At 38.1% G+C, this 17170-nt stretch overlaps 1 long non-coding RNA gene across 1 annotated transcript; it reads right to left on the bottom strand.

Moving 5' to 3' along the window:
• Positions 1-4518: 4518 nt before the first annotated feature.
• On the bottom strand, positions 4519-14691 carry LOC111095622. The gene is made up of 3 exons (XR_005358529.1): positions 13800-14691; positions 5449-5515; positions 4519-4699 (listed from the first exon to the last, which is right to left on the bottom strand). It is a non-coding gene; the product is annotated as an uncharacterized LOC111095622 (long non-coding RNA).
• Between the last annotated feature and the right edge of the window lie 2479 nt (positions 14692-17170).

Below are 17170 nucleotides of genomic sequence, written 5' to 3'. Positions count from 1 at the left end.
TAACATGCATTTAATTGTTCAATGGATAAAAAATGAATTAAATCCTACAGTGTAGGGGGAGATAAAGTAAAATAAATACATAAGATGGTTGGAGAATGTTCAACTCCAGGAATGAAAATGAAAATTACATTAAGGCTCTAAAGAAACATAAAGGAGCAGAACACACCAGAGCGATTTTGTATGCATTCATGTCTGATTGTGTTACTTCTGCCTAAAACCTCTCAATGGTTTTCCCCCACTGCCTTTAAGATCCAAATTCAAGCTTCTTACCCTGGTACAAGAGGGAATCATCTCTTCTGGTTTTCCTTCCCCCTGCGTGTTACCTGTATATTTCAAGCTATTGAGCATTTGCCTCTTGACTTCCATAGGTTGAATTCACACAATCTCAGAATCAAATGTTGATAGTAAATGGTAAAGAACATGGATTCTGTGTGTAGCTAGGCTGCCTGAGTTCAGATATCTGCTCTGCTATTCTCTAACTATGGGGGCCCCTGTGGTTAAGAATTTAAAATGAGCCACAGAATGCAAGATGTAATGTCATGTCCAGACCAGTGTCTGCAGTATTCAGGTGCTAGAAGATCATACGTTGTGAACCTACCTATTTCTCAGATGCTTTCTGTATTTTCAGAAACTGGAAAACATCAGGCAGGATTCAAACCCTGGACTATATGGTATTAAAGACTGCTTTTATCTTTACACTTCTTTTATGAGATGTCTTTGAAGCTGACTCTAACACCCACGTTTCCCTCATTCTGCCCAAGTGCCCAACTTCAGTTTCAGTTTCTTTCTTTCATCTGTTTAATTGCAGTCACTTCCTAGCTGAACTTCCTTTCTCTCTCAGTGTTAACCACCTCTTAAATGATCATTTCCAATACAGCTCTGGTCTTCTCACACACTCTCCTAAACTTTTCAAGAGTCCTCATAGGCTACAAATAAAGTTCAATGTCATTTATAGCCAGGATCTCTCTGATCCAGGCTCAGCAAATGGTACAACCTTAACAGCTTTACAGAAGCATTTCAGAGGTTCCACATATTTTAAAATCAAATCTTAAATTTTATTCGAGCTACTCTATCAGTTCTAACAAAGCAGTAGCATGTACACGCAATTGTGATCTAGCTCTGATTTCAACATACTGAAGGTTACCAGGTTGTGCAGTTGGTAGGCAGACCTTAGAATGAAGTTTTTCTATCCTCACAAAGCTTATTTTGAACTTAAAAAATATGTCAGTGATAAAGAAGGCTGAGCTCTATACTTAATTTTTATCATTTTCACTTCTGCGTATTGACTCACATAGTTTTGTATAGGTGTATAATACTTGGATGCACTGCTCAGACAGATCTACCGCCTAGAATTCTCATTACAGCATAGTAATAGCATAGCTGAACAAAAGCACCTGAAACACTTTATGATAATATCGTACCATAGATAGCATTAAGAGTTGTTTTCAATTTTGGTTACTTCATATACAAATGTTGTATATGGAAACAAGAAGTAACCAAATTATTAGTGATTGACTATTGAAGCAAACAGTTCCTGCTACTTTTTTTTTCAAGCTTCCAATATACTTTAATTGAAACAGATTTTAGGGATTTTAGGGCAAACTGCAATATAAATCAGAATTTTCTTAGTATTGTGTACACAAATAGAAAAACAAAAACAAGAAAATCATCAGGCATATTCCTATGATTGCAAATTTTCCATTCATTCAAAAGATTTATCTTCGTTGACTTCATTTATAAAAAAGTTTATTAAAAAAATTCACAATTAAAATGAAAAAATCACATTTAAATTATAAACACCACTTAAAAATAAAACTAAACACCACTTTTATCCATTTTATGTTATTTGGTTAAAAATACCAATTTTATTTGAAAGCAAACATTTACTAATTATGTTTGGAAACTATGGCTTTAGCTAACTCAGCCCACCTTCTGCTCCCCATATATACCACGGACCTTCTGACATAGAGTCTTTGCTTACGCCTTCTTTTCAATTATTAAAATAAAATGCAAAGGGGAGACCAAACTTGTAAATTCCCTAAGCAAACAAAATCATTTAAGCCATGTAAGCAAAACTAGATGTACCTGTTAATTGGGTGATTGATTGATTTTGCAGCACAATCCTACTAGTTGTACTCTAAGAAAACTAATGCCTACAATAATATATTTCAAAATACATGCTACCAAGAGATTGTGACACCGTTGATTTATTAATGTATCATGTTCCATGTTTATTATTTTAGCTGCTCAATAGAGCACAAGTCAGGGTCACTTATCCAGCCATAGGGAACTAATTCATTACATTGTAGTACATCTTTTTGAAAGACTATTATGCCTTCACTAAAAAGTAAAAATTTTAAGCATGTGTGGAAATGTTTAGGATAATTTTTTTTAAAGATCTTATTATTCATGAGAGAGAGAGAGAGAGAGAGAGAGACATAGGCAGAGGGAGAAGCAGGCCCCATGCAGGGAACCTGATGTGGGACTCAATCCTGGGTCTCCAGGATCAGGCCCTGGGCTGAAGGCGGCACTAAACCGCTGAGCCACCAGCTCTATCCTTAATGGACACTAGCCAGTTCCCCCTAGTCTCAAACTGTTACTTGAAACATTGCTACCCTCCAGGCAATCTACACTGTGGGTTTTCTGCCTACCTCAGAGTACCCTGCAGTTTCATTTATTGATGTCTAAGCAAACCCTTCTGAATGATAAAAGGGTAGAATGGACAAATATACTGACTAGTCCTAAAACATAACCAGTCTAAAAGCATTGAAGTGCTATTCACTAGAATGCAGTTAGGAAAGTACTGAAAGGAAAGGAAAACTGACAGATTCATAGATAGCATAGTGACATGTAGAAAGAATGGAAAGTAGATTTCTTTTTTTTTTTTTTTTTCTCATTAAACTTTTGTTTTAATGGGTCTCAAAATTCTGTGACAGATTTTTGGTCAAGTTGTTTCCATTAAAAAGTACTGATTTTAAAAACTAATAACTTAAAACTGCCACACACGCACAAAAAAAAAAAACAAAAACAAATGGTCCACAAAACATTCTCCTTTCCTTCTGAAGGTTTTACGATGCATTGTTATCATTAACCAGTCTTTTACTATTAAACTTAAATGGCCAATTGACACAAACAGTTCTGAGACCGTTCTTCCACCACTGATTAAGACTGGGGTGGCGGGTATTAGGGATAATATTCATTTAGCCTTCTGAGCTTTCTGGGCAGACTTGGTGACTTTGCCAGCTCCAGCTGCCTTCTTGTCCACTGCTTTGATGACACCCACAGCAACCGTCTGTCTCATGTCACGAACAGCAAAACGGCCCAGAGGAGGATAGTCAGAGAAGCTCTCAACACACATAGGTTTGCCAGGAACCATATCAACAATGGCAGCATCCCCAGATTTCAAGAACTTGGGACCATCTTCCAGCTTCTTTCCAGAACGACGATCTATCTTTTCCTTCAGCTCAGCAAACTTGCAAGCAATGTGAGCTGTGTGACAATCCAGCACAGGTGCATATCCAGCACTGATTTGGCCTGGATGGTTCAGGATAATCACCTGAGCTGTGAAGCCAGCTGCTTCCATTGGTGGGTCATTTTTGCTGTCACCAGCCACATTGCCACGACGAACATCTTTGACAGATACGTTCTTGACATTGAAGCCCACATTGTCCCCAGGAAGAGCCTCACTCAAAGCTTCATGGTGCATTTCAACAGACTTTACTTCAGTTGTAACATTGACTGGAGCAAAGGTGACCACCATACCAGGCTTAAGAACACCAGTCTCCACTCGACCCACTGGGACAGTACCAATACCACCAATTTTGTAGACGTCTTGGAGAGGCAGACGCAAGGGCTTATCAGTTGGACGAGTTGGTGGCAGAATGCAATCCAGGGCTTCAAGCAGTGTGGTTCCGCTGGCATTCCCATCTTTACGGGTGACTTTCCATCCCTTGAACCAAGGCATGTTAGCACTTGGCTCCAGCATGTTGTCACCATTCCAACCAGAAATTGGCACAAATGCTACTGTGTCGGGGTTGTAGCCAATTTTCTTAATGTAGGTGCTGACTTCTTTAACGATTTCCTCGTATCTCTTCTGGCTGTAGGGTGGTTCAGTGGAATCCATTTTGTTAACACCAACAATTAGTTGTTTTACACCCAGTGTGTAAGCCAGAAGGGCATGCTCACGGGTCTGCCCATTCTTGGAGATACCTGCTTCAAATTCACCAACACCAGCAGCAACAATCAGGACAGCACAGTCAGCCTGAGATGTGCCTGTAATCATGTTTTTGATAAAGTCTCTGTGTCCTGGGGCATCAATGATGGTCACGTAATACTTGCTGGTCTCGAATTTCCACAGGGAGATATCAATGGTGATACCACGTTCACGTTCAGCTTTCAGTTTATCCAAGACCCAGGCATACTTGAAGGAGCCTTTTCCCATCTCAGCAGCCTCCTTCTCAAATTTTTCGATAGTTCTTTTGTCGATCCCACCACATTTGTAGATCAGATGGCCAGTAGTGGTAGACTTGCCCGAATCTACGTGTCCAATGACGACGATGTTGATGTGAGTCTTCTCCTTTCCCATTTTGGTTTAGGTTTAGCGGTGGTTTTCACGACACCTGTGTTCTGGCGGCAAACCCGTTGCGAAAAAGGAAAGTAGATTTCAACAGGTAGGCTTCACTTCCATTTTGTTTAAGAACTTTGGAAGAAAAATGGGTTTTATATAAATATCTTCTAATAATTATGATTTTTCACTGTCTTTTTCTCTGCATGTTCTAGAGTAATGGTCTATAAACTTTGTGTGATCCATATGAATAAATTTTGAAGTTGTATACTATATGGATATATATATATACACGTGTATGTGTTTTTAAATGAATTAAATACACCAATTTTTATTACAAAAATATAGTTAAATGTGGTTTATAAAAGTACGCCACATCATTAATCTATGGACTAATGACATTGTGTTCCTTCCATGTGATGTTGTGCTAGGGGTTCTGTTGTGAATAAGATTAGTTATACTCAGTGTTGTCAAGGATACAGAAGAAACAGATTCTCTTACATTTTAGAAGGCAAAATATGACATTTTAAATATCCATCCCTTCAGCATGCTATATCTTTACCAGGAGATACTACACAGTAGTTAAAAAGAATGAGAGGGGTCTGCATGTACTGAACAGGAGAACTTCACCAGGATATATTGTTAAATCAAATTGCAGAATAAGGTGTATAATGTGATTCCATTTATGTAAAAAGGAATAAACCACAGTTATATATTTATGATATTTGTATGGAAATTCATAGATATCTGAAAGGAAACTAACCTGTTAACAGTGGTTATTCAAGAAGGTTAGAGAGAGTAGGAGTCCAAAGTGAAGGGGAATGTATAATTTTCCATGTATATGCACTGCCTTGTTTTAATTTTTACTATGTATAATTACATACCATTTGTGTAATTTTTAAAGGTAAGAACCAACTCCAGTAATTGCTTAAGCTCTTAATTGTGTAGACCCTGAAATATTAAAAAGAGTGACACATTTCAATATCTCCAAGACATTGGCAAGTCAGAAAAATCAGGTTAAAGCCCTATGACAGTATGATTCTATGAAAAAATTTGCTTTTGTTTATTCTTGGATGCCTAGAAGAATATTTATAGAAATTTCGATAGTAATCACTTCTATTTCAGGTGACTCTGACTTTATTCCTTCTGTTCCTATAATTAATATTCTTTTATATCTTTTATCTCATTGGGATAAAAAGGTACATCACCTCCACTTTCTTTTTAAAATATCTATAGACACTGTTCCTGAGGAGATGATAAAAACAGTTATAAAATTTCAAGTCATCAAACATTTGTTCTAGGGCAGGCTCTCTTCTACACAGCAGAAGTATGAAAAGGAATGAGATAGATTCCCTTCTTTCAAGGGATTAGAAGTCTAATGTTTTTTTTTTTTTCTAAAGATCTTATTTATTTAAGAGAGATAGAATGAGTGAGAGAGAAAGAGAAGGAGCAGAGGGAGAGGGAGAAGCAGACTCCCTACTGAGCATGCTAAGCAGGAAGCCCAACTACAATGGGGCTTGAACAGAGGACCTGTGCCTAAGTCAGATGTTTAATTGACTGAGTCTAGTTTCTGGAAGAAATATTTTTTGACATTGCCTGGAAAAGAGGAGCTAGAAACTAATGATTTGGAAACAAGAGGGAAACATTCTCGTCATGATGAAATGAGTAGATTAAAAAATAATGTCCTTTGTGTTTTAGAATAAATAATCTATGGCCCTCCTTTTTGACAGTAATTGAATAGCTATGCAATAATAATTGAATTATCAATTGAAAGTTGATCCTAGTAATAATAAAACTAGACTCTCTTCATGGCTTATTTTTACATCCTTTTAGCTGCAGGGGGGCAGGAGGAGGCAGGAAGAGGAACACAGTTATTCTCCATAGCCAGATCATTCATAAGTGTACCCATAAAACGTGATAAAAGGAAAATTCATCAAGAAAATACTACAATTATAAATATATATGCAGCTAGCATCAGAGTCCCAAAATTATGGAGGAAAAACACAGAAACAAACGGAGAAATAGACAATTCAACAATAATAGAGACTCCAATAGTCAACTTTCAATAATGGATAGTATAACTAGGTAAAAAGATCAACAAACTTAACTGATTTTCAACAAGGGTGCCAGGACTATTCATTCAATGGGCAAGAAATATTCTTTCCAACAATTGGATATCCATATGCCGAAGAATAAAGTTGGACCTATTCCTCACACTATAAGCAAAACTTAATGCAAAATGGATCAAAGATCCAAATGTAAAATGTGCTAAACTATAAAACCCTTAGAAGACACAGGCATTTCATGGCCTCAGATTTGGTGGTGGGCTCCTAGATATGACATGGAAAGTATGAGGAGCAAAAGAAGGACACCATTAAGAAAGTGAAAAATGACCCATGGAATAAGAGAAAATATTTGCAAACCATACATCTCCTAAACAATTTCTATTTGGAATATATAAAGAGCTTTTTATATATTAAAGACTTAAATATGCTATATATATATAATAAAAAATTTAATAGTCCATTGAAAAATGTACAAAGGATCTGGATAGCTGTTTTCTCCAAAGAAATGGCCAAGAAGTGCATGAAAAAGATACTCAACACCATTTCTTTAGGGAAAACACAATACCACGTACACCTGGTAGGATGGCTAGAATCAAAAAGAGAAATAACGAATATTGATGAAAATGTGAAGAAAATAGAACCCTTATATGGAAAACAATCTTGGCAGTTTGTCAAAACAAACATAGAGTTACCATATGACACAGCAGTTCATTTCTTACCCTAAAAAAGTGAAAACATATGGTCACACTAAAACTTGCACAGAAATGTTTATAGCAATCTTAATTGCCAAAGGTGAAAACAACCACAATTCCCATCGACTGATCAATAGACAAACAAAATGCGGTAAATCCAAACAGTAGAATCTTAATTGGTAAGAAAAAGGGATGAAGTACTGATACATGCTGCAAAAATGGGTGAACCTTGGAGATGTTGTGAGCAAAAGAAGCAAGTCAAAAAAGACTGTATATGATTCATTTTATATGCAATATAGCACGAGTATAGACCATATCCATTATCACAAAAAGTTTCATTGGACAGTAGTGGTCCAATAATGGAAAAGCCGGTTGTCCTTTAGGCATAATTTCTAACAAGTCTTAAGGGTTAGCAGCAAAGAATTAGAAGTTGGATTCATACAGGAATCTGGGATGTCAGGAGATTTGACTTCAAAAAGAAGGTAATGTGATAAAAGCACGAAAAGATTTCAATCTACCACACTGCTAGCTCTGAAGACAGATGAAAGGGCCATGAGTAAGGGAATGTAAAAAATACAGCTCTAGAAGCTGGAGAGAAACAGGAAATGGATTCTTCCCTAGAACTTCTAGAGGGAGTATGGCCCTGTTGACACCTGTTGAAACTGATTTTGGAATTCTGACCTCCATTTTATTTTCCAGAAGAGAATAAATGCGTGTTGTTTTAAGACATTGATTTTGTGGCAATCTATGACAAACTAATTTAAACCTAATGGAGGCTTTAGGGGAGAATCGGTTTCCCTGCCTTTTCCAGCTTCTAGAGGTTACATTCCTTGGCTCATAACCCCCTTTCTCCATCTCCAAAGTTGGCAAAGGTGAGTCAAGTTCTTCTTATATAGCATTACTCTGACTTCCGCCTCCCTTTTCCACTTTTGACCCTTGTGATTACAGTAGGCTCATCCGGATAATCCAGGGTAATTTCCCTATTTTAAATTCAGCTGATTAGCAATCACAATTCCATCTGCAACTTTAATTTTCCTTTACCATGTACTGTAACATTCCCAGGTTCTAGAAATTAGAGCATGGATGTGTTTGTGGGGCCATTACCCTATCTCAATCATCCTCTTTATTTTTTTTAAGTATGTATGTATGTATGTATGTATGTATGTATGTATTTATTTATTTATTTATTTATTTATTTATTTATTTATTTATTCATAGAGACACAGAGAGAGAGAGAGGCAGAGACACAGGCAGAGGGAGAAGCAGGCTCCATGCAGGGAGCCCGAAGCGGGACTTGATCCCGGTTCTCCAGGATCACATCCTGGGCTGCAGGCGGCGTTAAACCTCTGCACCACTGGGGCTGTCCTCAATCATCCTCTTTAAAACTGAACATGTTAATCAAAACTTTGGTTGGATAGTTGCTCACCTCTACTGGGAAAGGAGAGGAGGTAAAATATTCAGAACTTTGTATCTGATTGGATGGAACTAGAATGGAGCTGAGTGAGTAATAGGATTCAAGGATGATTCCAAGATGGGAACTGGGGGATCACAGATGAGGTAGGAAATGATAATTCCAGGTTTGGCCAGATTAACTGAACAAGGGTGTATTGGCCCTTTGGATAATTTTTGTCAGGGACTTGAAGAATCTTCTGTATCTACTTAGGAAAACTGGTTAAAGCTCTTTGGGAATAAGAATAAAGGATGAATAAAGACCATGAAGATGGGATGGGACAGGAATGAGGAAGGAAGAGGCAGACAGAAAAGGTGTTTTAAGACTATGCTATCCTGGGGCACCTGGGTGGCTCAGTCAGTTAAGTGTCTACCTTGGGCTCAGATCATGGTCCCGGTGTCCTGGGATCCAGCCTTGTGCTGGGCTCCCTGCTCAGTAGGGAGTCTGCTTCTCCCTCTCCCCCAGCTTGTGCATTCTCTCTCTCTCTAATAAAAAACAAAATGTTATCCTGCACACGTGTTACCTGTGAAAGAGCAAGATTTTTTTTTTTCATCTGAGTGTCTCTGCTTTTCTGATAGTATAGACATGGCAAAGGGATTAGGGATGATACAGTACCATCTGTAGTGAACATTAGTGTTTTCGAAACTCAGCAGCCTCCAACCGCCCTTTTCTCAGTATCTACAATTTTTATTTTATTTTTAATATTTTATCTATTCATGAGAGAGACACACACACACACACAGAGGCAGAGAGAGAAGCAGGCTCCACACAGGGAGCCCAATGTAGGACTTGATCCTGGGACTCCAGGATCACGCCCTGAGCTGAAGGCAGACACTCAACTGCTGAGCCACCGGGCATCCCAGTATCTACAGTTTTTAAAATTAAACTTCCCTTCATTGCTTTCTGGTCTAATAGATTAGCAGGAGGGATGGACCCACCTGCTCCAAGGGACAGTGATACCTTAGGGATAGTAATGAGCTCAGGGGAGGAGCATTTGATCAAATTCAGGCACATGAGGACCAGGGTCTTATATTTTGTTCTGGTTGTTAGAAGATAAGGCTCTTCTTTTTGACTGGTTTCTAATTTAAAGTTGGGAGCCCCATGCTGCTGGCAGCCTTATGCCACCATTGGTACCACCTGTTTGAGAATGGAGCCAACAGAGAGGCAAGGGAAATAGGCAGTTTGGAAGAGACCTGGTTATAATGACTTTATCTGGCCCTCTGTTTTTTCAGTTACATCTTTCAACAAATTGTTTTTTGTAGTTGTTTTTAGCTTATGCCATTTTAAGTCTAATTTCTTATCAATTACAATGAAAAAACCTCCAGTTGGTTGTGGCACTGTTGGAAAATATCCATTCTCCTTTCTTTCCAGAGTAATGGAACTATGGTGACCAACATTTAGCACTAAAAATCCTGTGTCTCATTGGAAGCCCTAAATTCCAGATAAACTAGGATAGTCACCACATGGGAGGCACATGGGCTGCTGGGAATAAAGCCTACATTTTCTAGCTTCTTATACCCTGGTATGACCATGTGATTAAGTTCTGCCTAATAGGATTTAAGTGAAAATGGTCAATGCAGCTTCCAGGAAGTTTCCTTAAAAGGAAGGAACATGATCTGCCTTTCTTCCTTTCTATTGGCTAGAATATGAATATAGTGGCTAGAATTCCACAAACCACCTGAAATCAAGAGCTAATTACCTTCCTTAGGAAGGAAACACTTGTGGCAAAGCAACGAGATGGAAGAAATCTGGCACCCTGACACCATGGAGTGCTTATACACCTCGAGAATGGAAACGTCTAGACTTCTTGAATCTGAGAGAGAAATGAGCATCTATCTTAAGCCTCTGTGGTTTTGTCTATAACTCATAATTAATCCTAATTCACTGAGACAATGTCTAATTGAAAAAAGCACTTTGTAATGTGTGTCTGCCTCTCCAAACATTACACTGGCTATCAATTCACTTACCAAACTCAACTCTCTAATATGGTCACAATTTCAGCATGAGAAAGTTATCAATTTGGGTGTTACCAGCAGAGATCATAGAGATAGTGAGACTTAATTATGATCCGTGTCAATAGTGGATGTTTTTGCTTGCCGAATTGGCATCCAGTTCTTTTCCTCCTAGTAGAACCCCAATTTTGTACAAGTTTTCATTTCTACCCTTTTTTAACACTCTCCTCACAAATTCAGCAATAGAACTTGTGATAGTTTTTTTGTTTTTTATGTTTATTTTATTTAAATTCAATTAATTAACATATAATGTATTATCTTCAGAGGTAGAGGTGAGTGATTCATCAGTCTTACATAATATGCAGTGTTCATTATACTTTCTTTAATTTAATGCCCATCACCCAGCTACCCCATCCCCCTACCCCTATCTCCTCCAGGACCCCCAGTTTTGTTTCCTAAGGTGAAGAGTCTCTGGGATGCCTGAGTGACTCAGTGGTTGAGCATCTGCCTTTGGCTCAGGTCGTGATCCTGTAGTCCTGGGATCGAATCCCATTCAGGCTCTCCCTGCAGGAAGCCTGCATCTCCCTCTGCCTATGTCTCTGCCTCTCTGTGTCTCTCATGATTAAATAAATAAAATCTTTAACAAAAAACAGAGTCTCTTATGGTTTGTCTCCCTCTCTGATTTCATCTTGTTTTGTTTTTTCCTCTCTTCTCTTATCACCTCTATTTTGTTTCTTAAATTCCACATATGAGTGAGATCATATGATGATTGTCTTTCCCTGTTTGACTTATTTTACTTAGCATAGTATCCTCTAGTTCCATCTGTCGCTGCAAATGGCAAGATTCCATTTTTGATGGCTAAATAGTAATCCATTGTATATATATATATATATATATATACCACATCTTCTTTATCCATTCACCTGTTGATGGATATCTGGGCTCTTTCCATAGTTTGGCTGTTGTGGACATTACTGCTATAAACATTGGGGTGCAGTTGCCCCTTTGGGTCACTACATTTGTATCTTTGGGGTAAATAGCCAGTAGTAAAATTGCTGGATCATAGGGTAGCTGTATTTTCAACAGTTTGAAGAACCTCTATACTGCTTTCTGGAGTGGCTGCACCAGCTTGCATTCCTACCAACATTGTACAAGGGTTCCCCTTTTCCACATCCTTGCCAACATCTGTCATTTCCTGACTTGTTAATTTTAGCCATTCTGACCAGTATGAGGTGGTATCGCATTGTGGTTTTGATTTGTATTTCCCTGTTTCCAAGTGATGTTCAGCATTTTTTCATGTGTCTCTTGGCCATTTGTAGGTCTTCCTTGGAGAAATGTCTGTTCATGTCTTCTCCCATTTCTTGATTGGATTATTTTTTCTTTGGGTGTTGAATTTGATAAGTTCTTTATAGATTTATAAATTTATAAATGGATAGTAGCCATTTATCTGATATGCCATTTGCAAATATCTTTTCCCATTCTGTTGGTTGTCTTTTAGTTTTGTTGACTGTTTCCTTTGCTGTTCAAAAGCTTTTAATCTTGATGAAGTCCCAATAGTTCACTTGTGCCTTTGTTTCCCTTGCCTTTGGAGACCTGTCTAATAAGAAGTTGCTGTGGACAAGGTCAGAGGAGTTGCTGCCTATGTTCTCCTCTAGGATTTGGATGGATTCCTGTCTCATATTTAGGTCTTTCATCCATTTTGAGTCTATTTTTGTGTATGGTGTGAAGAAATGGTCCAGTTGCATTCTTCTGCATGTGATAATTTTATGTGTCAACCTAGGTAAGCTAGAGTATTCAGGTATCTAATCAAAGATTAACCTAGGTGTTGCTGTGAAGTATTTTGTAGATGTGATTAACAAATAATAAGTTGACTTTAAAGAGATTATCTTTGTGATATGTAGATGGAGATATCACTACCCACTCCCCCTTCCCCCCATTGGTTTTATTTCTCTGGAGAACTCTGACTGATACAGACCTGGTCAATGTAAGAGTAATTTTAACCCTGTGTCAGTATCTGGTTCTGGACCAGGCATGTGACCAGATTGAACCAATGAAATGTGAAGAAATGTTTGATCTGAAATTCTGAGAAGATTCTTCCTTATGATTCTGTGAGAGCTTCCAGTAGTAACTGCCTGTCTCTTCCTCTGGCAGTAGTTTCCTTAGATATGAAGCCTGTAATGGCCGCAGCATTTTCACAATCAAGCTGAGGGTCAAGCCAACATACAAAAAAGGCAGAGCCAAGAGACTTGCAAAGAAATGGAGCTAGGGCTGCTGGTTTAAGTCAGCACTGAAGCTTGTCCTACTTCTGGGATTCATTTTCCAATTCATATATTTCCTCATTATTTAGGTTGTAGTTGATTTTTCTGAGACCTGCAATCACAATTATTCTACTAGTGTTCCTGGGTGGCTCAGTTGGTTAAGAATCCCACTTGTGATTCTGGTTCAGGTCATGACCTCATGGGTCTTGAGATTGAGCCCTGCTTCTGGCTCTGTGCTCAGTGGGGAGTCAGCTTGGGATTCTCTTTCTGTCTCTCCCTTTGCCCCTCCACCGACTCAAGCTCTTTCTCTGTCTCTCTAAAATGAATAAATAAATCTTTAAAAAAATTATTCTACCTAATACAATGCTTTCCCTAGAATAAATATTTCAGGATGTTAGGATACATGTGGCTGATTTGTCAGTTGAAATCCGTGTTTTGAGTAGATATGGTTTAAAAATGTTTATTTTTTAGGGATGAAAAAACTAGTAATGTAAATCAAAGGGTAGCTTTTATTAAAATATTTTCAAGTTAAATTGCAATTATTTGTAAGTTTTCAATGTGTTCCGTTAATTTGTTTTAGGAGTATTAAGAATCTTAAGATTCTAGTGAACTTCTAATAATATACTCTATCTTTAAATGTCAAGTCCCTGATAAAGCATAGAACTTGGGGATTATCTGATATCGCAGCAATAGTGCATACTTATTAGAATATGATTATCTGGCAGATACATCTTGCAAGTAATATGAATATCATTAAAAATTATAAAGGAAATAATACAATAGGGCTGTCTACAAAATAAGGAAAATGATTAATTACCTTGGGGAATGGAGGAGGATAGTTTCTTCTAAGACAAAATGAGACCTAAGAAACTCAAATGACACATTTAATGACAATATTCTTTCCTGTTTCAGAATGAATTCATGCTAGAGGTTAAACTGTATAAAGTTCTTATTACTCAAGATGCCTCTATCATGGCCTAAGTTATTTCACACAGAAAAGCTTAGTTAATATTATGCCAATAGAGGAATTTTCTCTTTTTTTTCTCTTTCTCTCTCTGCAGATGTAATATTCACAATTGAATTGCCAGTTGCTTTTTTAGTTGAATATACAAATTTACATTAGATAAACATTTTATTCAGCTTGAATTTATAAATTGGAAATTTATATCTATTATTTATAAAGATCTCTAGAAATCAATAAGACTGAATTCTTGCTCTCCTTCACTGATCTGCTCTACATCCAGATTCATTGAATCTGTAAATGTCACTGCCCTTGGCCAAGAAGCTTTTGGCAGAAACCTGGGCATATCCTTGATACCTTTACCCCACCCCTCTCACATTCAATCCTTTCCCCAAATCTTACTAATTCTACTTCTATAGCATATCCATCTGAATCACTTCTCTCCATTTCCACTGTCCACATTCTAGTACGAATTACTTTGTCATCCAGAGAACTAAATGGTCTCCTAGCTGAACTACCCACTTGTCTTTTACATTCTGCCTTTCCATTCTCCTCACAGCAGCTAACGGAAGGTCATTAAAATACAATCTGATCATATCACTTCCTTGCTTCTTGTCCCACCTAAGATAAAGAAAGTCTAAAGAGCACCTGGGTGGCTCAGTCAGTTAAGCAGATGACTTAATTGTGACTCAGGTCATGATCTCAGGGTTGTGAGAATGAGCCCCACATCTGGCTCTGTGCTGAGTGTGGAGCCTACTTAAGATTCTCTCTCTCCCTCTCCTGCTGTCCCCTTCCCCCAACTAGGCCTCTCTCTTTCTCTCTCTTTCTCTCTTTCTCTCCCCTCCCCCCAATCTTTAACATGGCATCAGAAGCCCTGCCTGATTTGCCCCTACTAACCTATACCCATTCTGTATTTTTTTTATTGCAAGCAACAGAAACTGACTCTAATTAGTTTCAGGATAAAGATACAGAAAACTATCAAGGAAAGGTTGAGCAATCAAGACGTAGGGAGGCAAAGAAGCCAAGTCCTCCCCAAGGAACCTCTGCAGCAGCAGGTGAGTTTCTCTCTGGAACACGGACATTAATGTGATTAGTCTTGCTCTGTGCTTCTCTTCTTGTTTAAAATTACCAGGAGAAAGAAATCTGACTGTCTTGGCTTCTGTCAAATTTTTACCCCTGGATCTATTATCTACCATTGGATCTATCTCCACGAAGGCTGCTGTGTCTTGTTCATTACCATACATCTGTGCCTGGCATCCAGTAGGTGCTCATTAAACATTGAATTAATAACCACCTAATTGAGTAAATGAATTGGCCATGGCCAGAAAACAGGATCACTTAATGTAGCCATGGCCAATGGGAGCTCACTTCAGGGTTTGGAGTTTATTTCTATGATTGTGAGTGAGGCATCCATTTCAAGAGATAGCCTCCACCTGTGCTCTTAAGCTTCACCTTGTTCCACTTTCCCCCTTACACTAGGAGCCCTTGGCCTCCTTCCGTTCCTCCAAACTGCCAAGCAATTTCCAAACTCAGAGTCATTGCATATGGTATTACTGTTCTGCTTATAGATTTATTGCCTATTAGCTCTAAATTTACCCCTTTTTGCCTCTTTTATGAAAAAAATGTATGGGCCCTTTAGATATTTCTTTTTTGTAAGCTGAGACAATGTTAAGCATTGTCAGCAGAGGGACCTAGAGAGACATTGCAAAAGAAGAGGCCTTCTGGTTCTAAATTTGATTTAATTTAATTAGTTTCTTATCGAACTGGATTTTATCCAATTGTATATCAGTGATGAGGACAATGGTACAAATAGATCAGTTATTTATTTTAGAAGATATTTTGGTAGATTCGTAATGGTTATTAATTTCTCTGAGAAGTTTTTAAAACCCAGCATTCTATTTTTATAATACAGGCTTTTTAAAGTAACAGTAACTTATAAAATTGGAGAAAATTACTCATATTTTCTTTTTTAGGACAGGGTTTCTCTGGCCTCAAGTATTTTCTTTAATGCTTTTCTTGGTGAGGGCTGGCTGTTATCCATTTATATCTATGGTGAGGCACTCTTCCTCAGGTGCCTACTTTGGACAAATCTTGAACAAATCACAGAATCCTGTACTGTAGGGTTAGGAGCAGTTCATAGTCTAGTTCTGTCCAGTTTCTTCATGTGGAGTTGAAGGGCTGTATTACATGCTCCGGTATCCTTTTCAACTCTCTGAAGGTACGCACACACACTTGAGTTAATCAGTTGAGCAATAATTCCCAGTGTCAAGTATGCTTCCTATTGAAAGTCCATGGTTGTTGAATTATTGGAATTGTAAATTTACTTAAAATATACACTGAGGTATCAAATGCTTATTAGAGTTTTGATTCCTTAGCCACATTGCTCATATAATGCAACCTTCCTGGTCTTTACATTTCTGATTGGAAAGTAGAATACTGTCAAGGTAACATGGAATTTTTAACTAATAGACATGTTCTGCATGCTCATTATGTGCTAAGCGCTGTAGAAGGCACCAAGGAAACAAAATTAATACAAGATTCTGATGTGTCCCCTATGAACTGAAAGAGAAGACCCTATTTTACAAAGGTCAGCTAGGAAGCCATTGTGATCAATCACTTATAAATTACAACACAGCATTTCCCTATTTTTAGTTTTTCCTATTAAATGAAAAACTATCTTTTATAAAAAGAAAGAATGGAGATTTGTCAAGATGTACTTTGTCGAATCGAGAAACAAAACTCGAGTTAAGATTCGTTTGACAGGGGCAGCTGGGGTGGCTCAGCGGCGTAGCGCCGCCTTCGGCCTGGGGCCTGATCCTGGAGACCCGGGTTCGAGTCCCACGTCGGGCTCCCTGCGTGGACCCTGCTTCTCCCTCTGCCTCTCTCTCTGTATCTCTCATTAATAAATAGAATTTTTTAAAAAGGGTTCGTTTGACAAGCAAGAATATAGAGAATGAAAAGTAGAAATTAGACTCGTTGACTAAGTGCTTTGCAACTCTTGAGTTTCACACATAATGAGCACATTGAGAGGCTGAAATGTGTGGCAATAGGGCACTTTTGTAAATGCAAAATTTTGGTACTGCTGGACCCGAGACGGTTCAAGTACATTTATGTGAGTTAGTCATTGCAGCTCAGAAATAAAAACCCAGGTGCTAAAAATAAGATTTAGAAAAGCGACTCTCCTTCTCGTAGAGTAGGAACGCCCACTAGTGTTTGGGGCTCCCTCT

Source organism: Canis lupus, chromosome 4 (genome assembly GCF_011100685.1).
Source record: "Canis lupus familiaris isolate Mischka breed German Shepherd chromosome 4, alternate assembly UU_Cfam_GSD_1.0, whole genome shotgun sequence".
Classification (NCBI taxonomy): domain Eukaryota; kingdom Metazoa; phylum Chordata; class Mammalia; order Carnivora; family Canidae; genus Canis; species Canis lupus.
The sequence above is the reverse complement of the archived record's forward strand: the minus strand, read 5'-3'. Positions and strand labels throughout refer to the sequence as shown.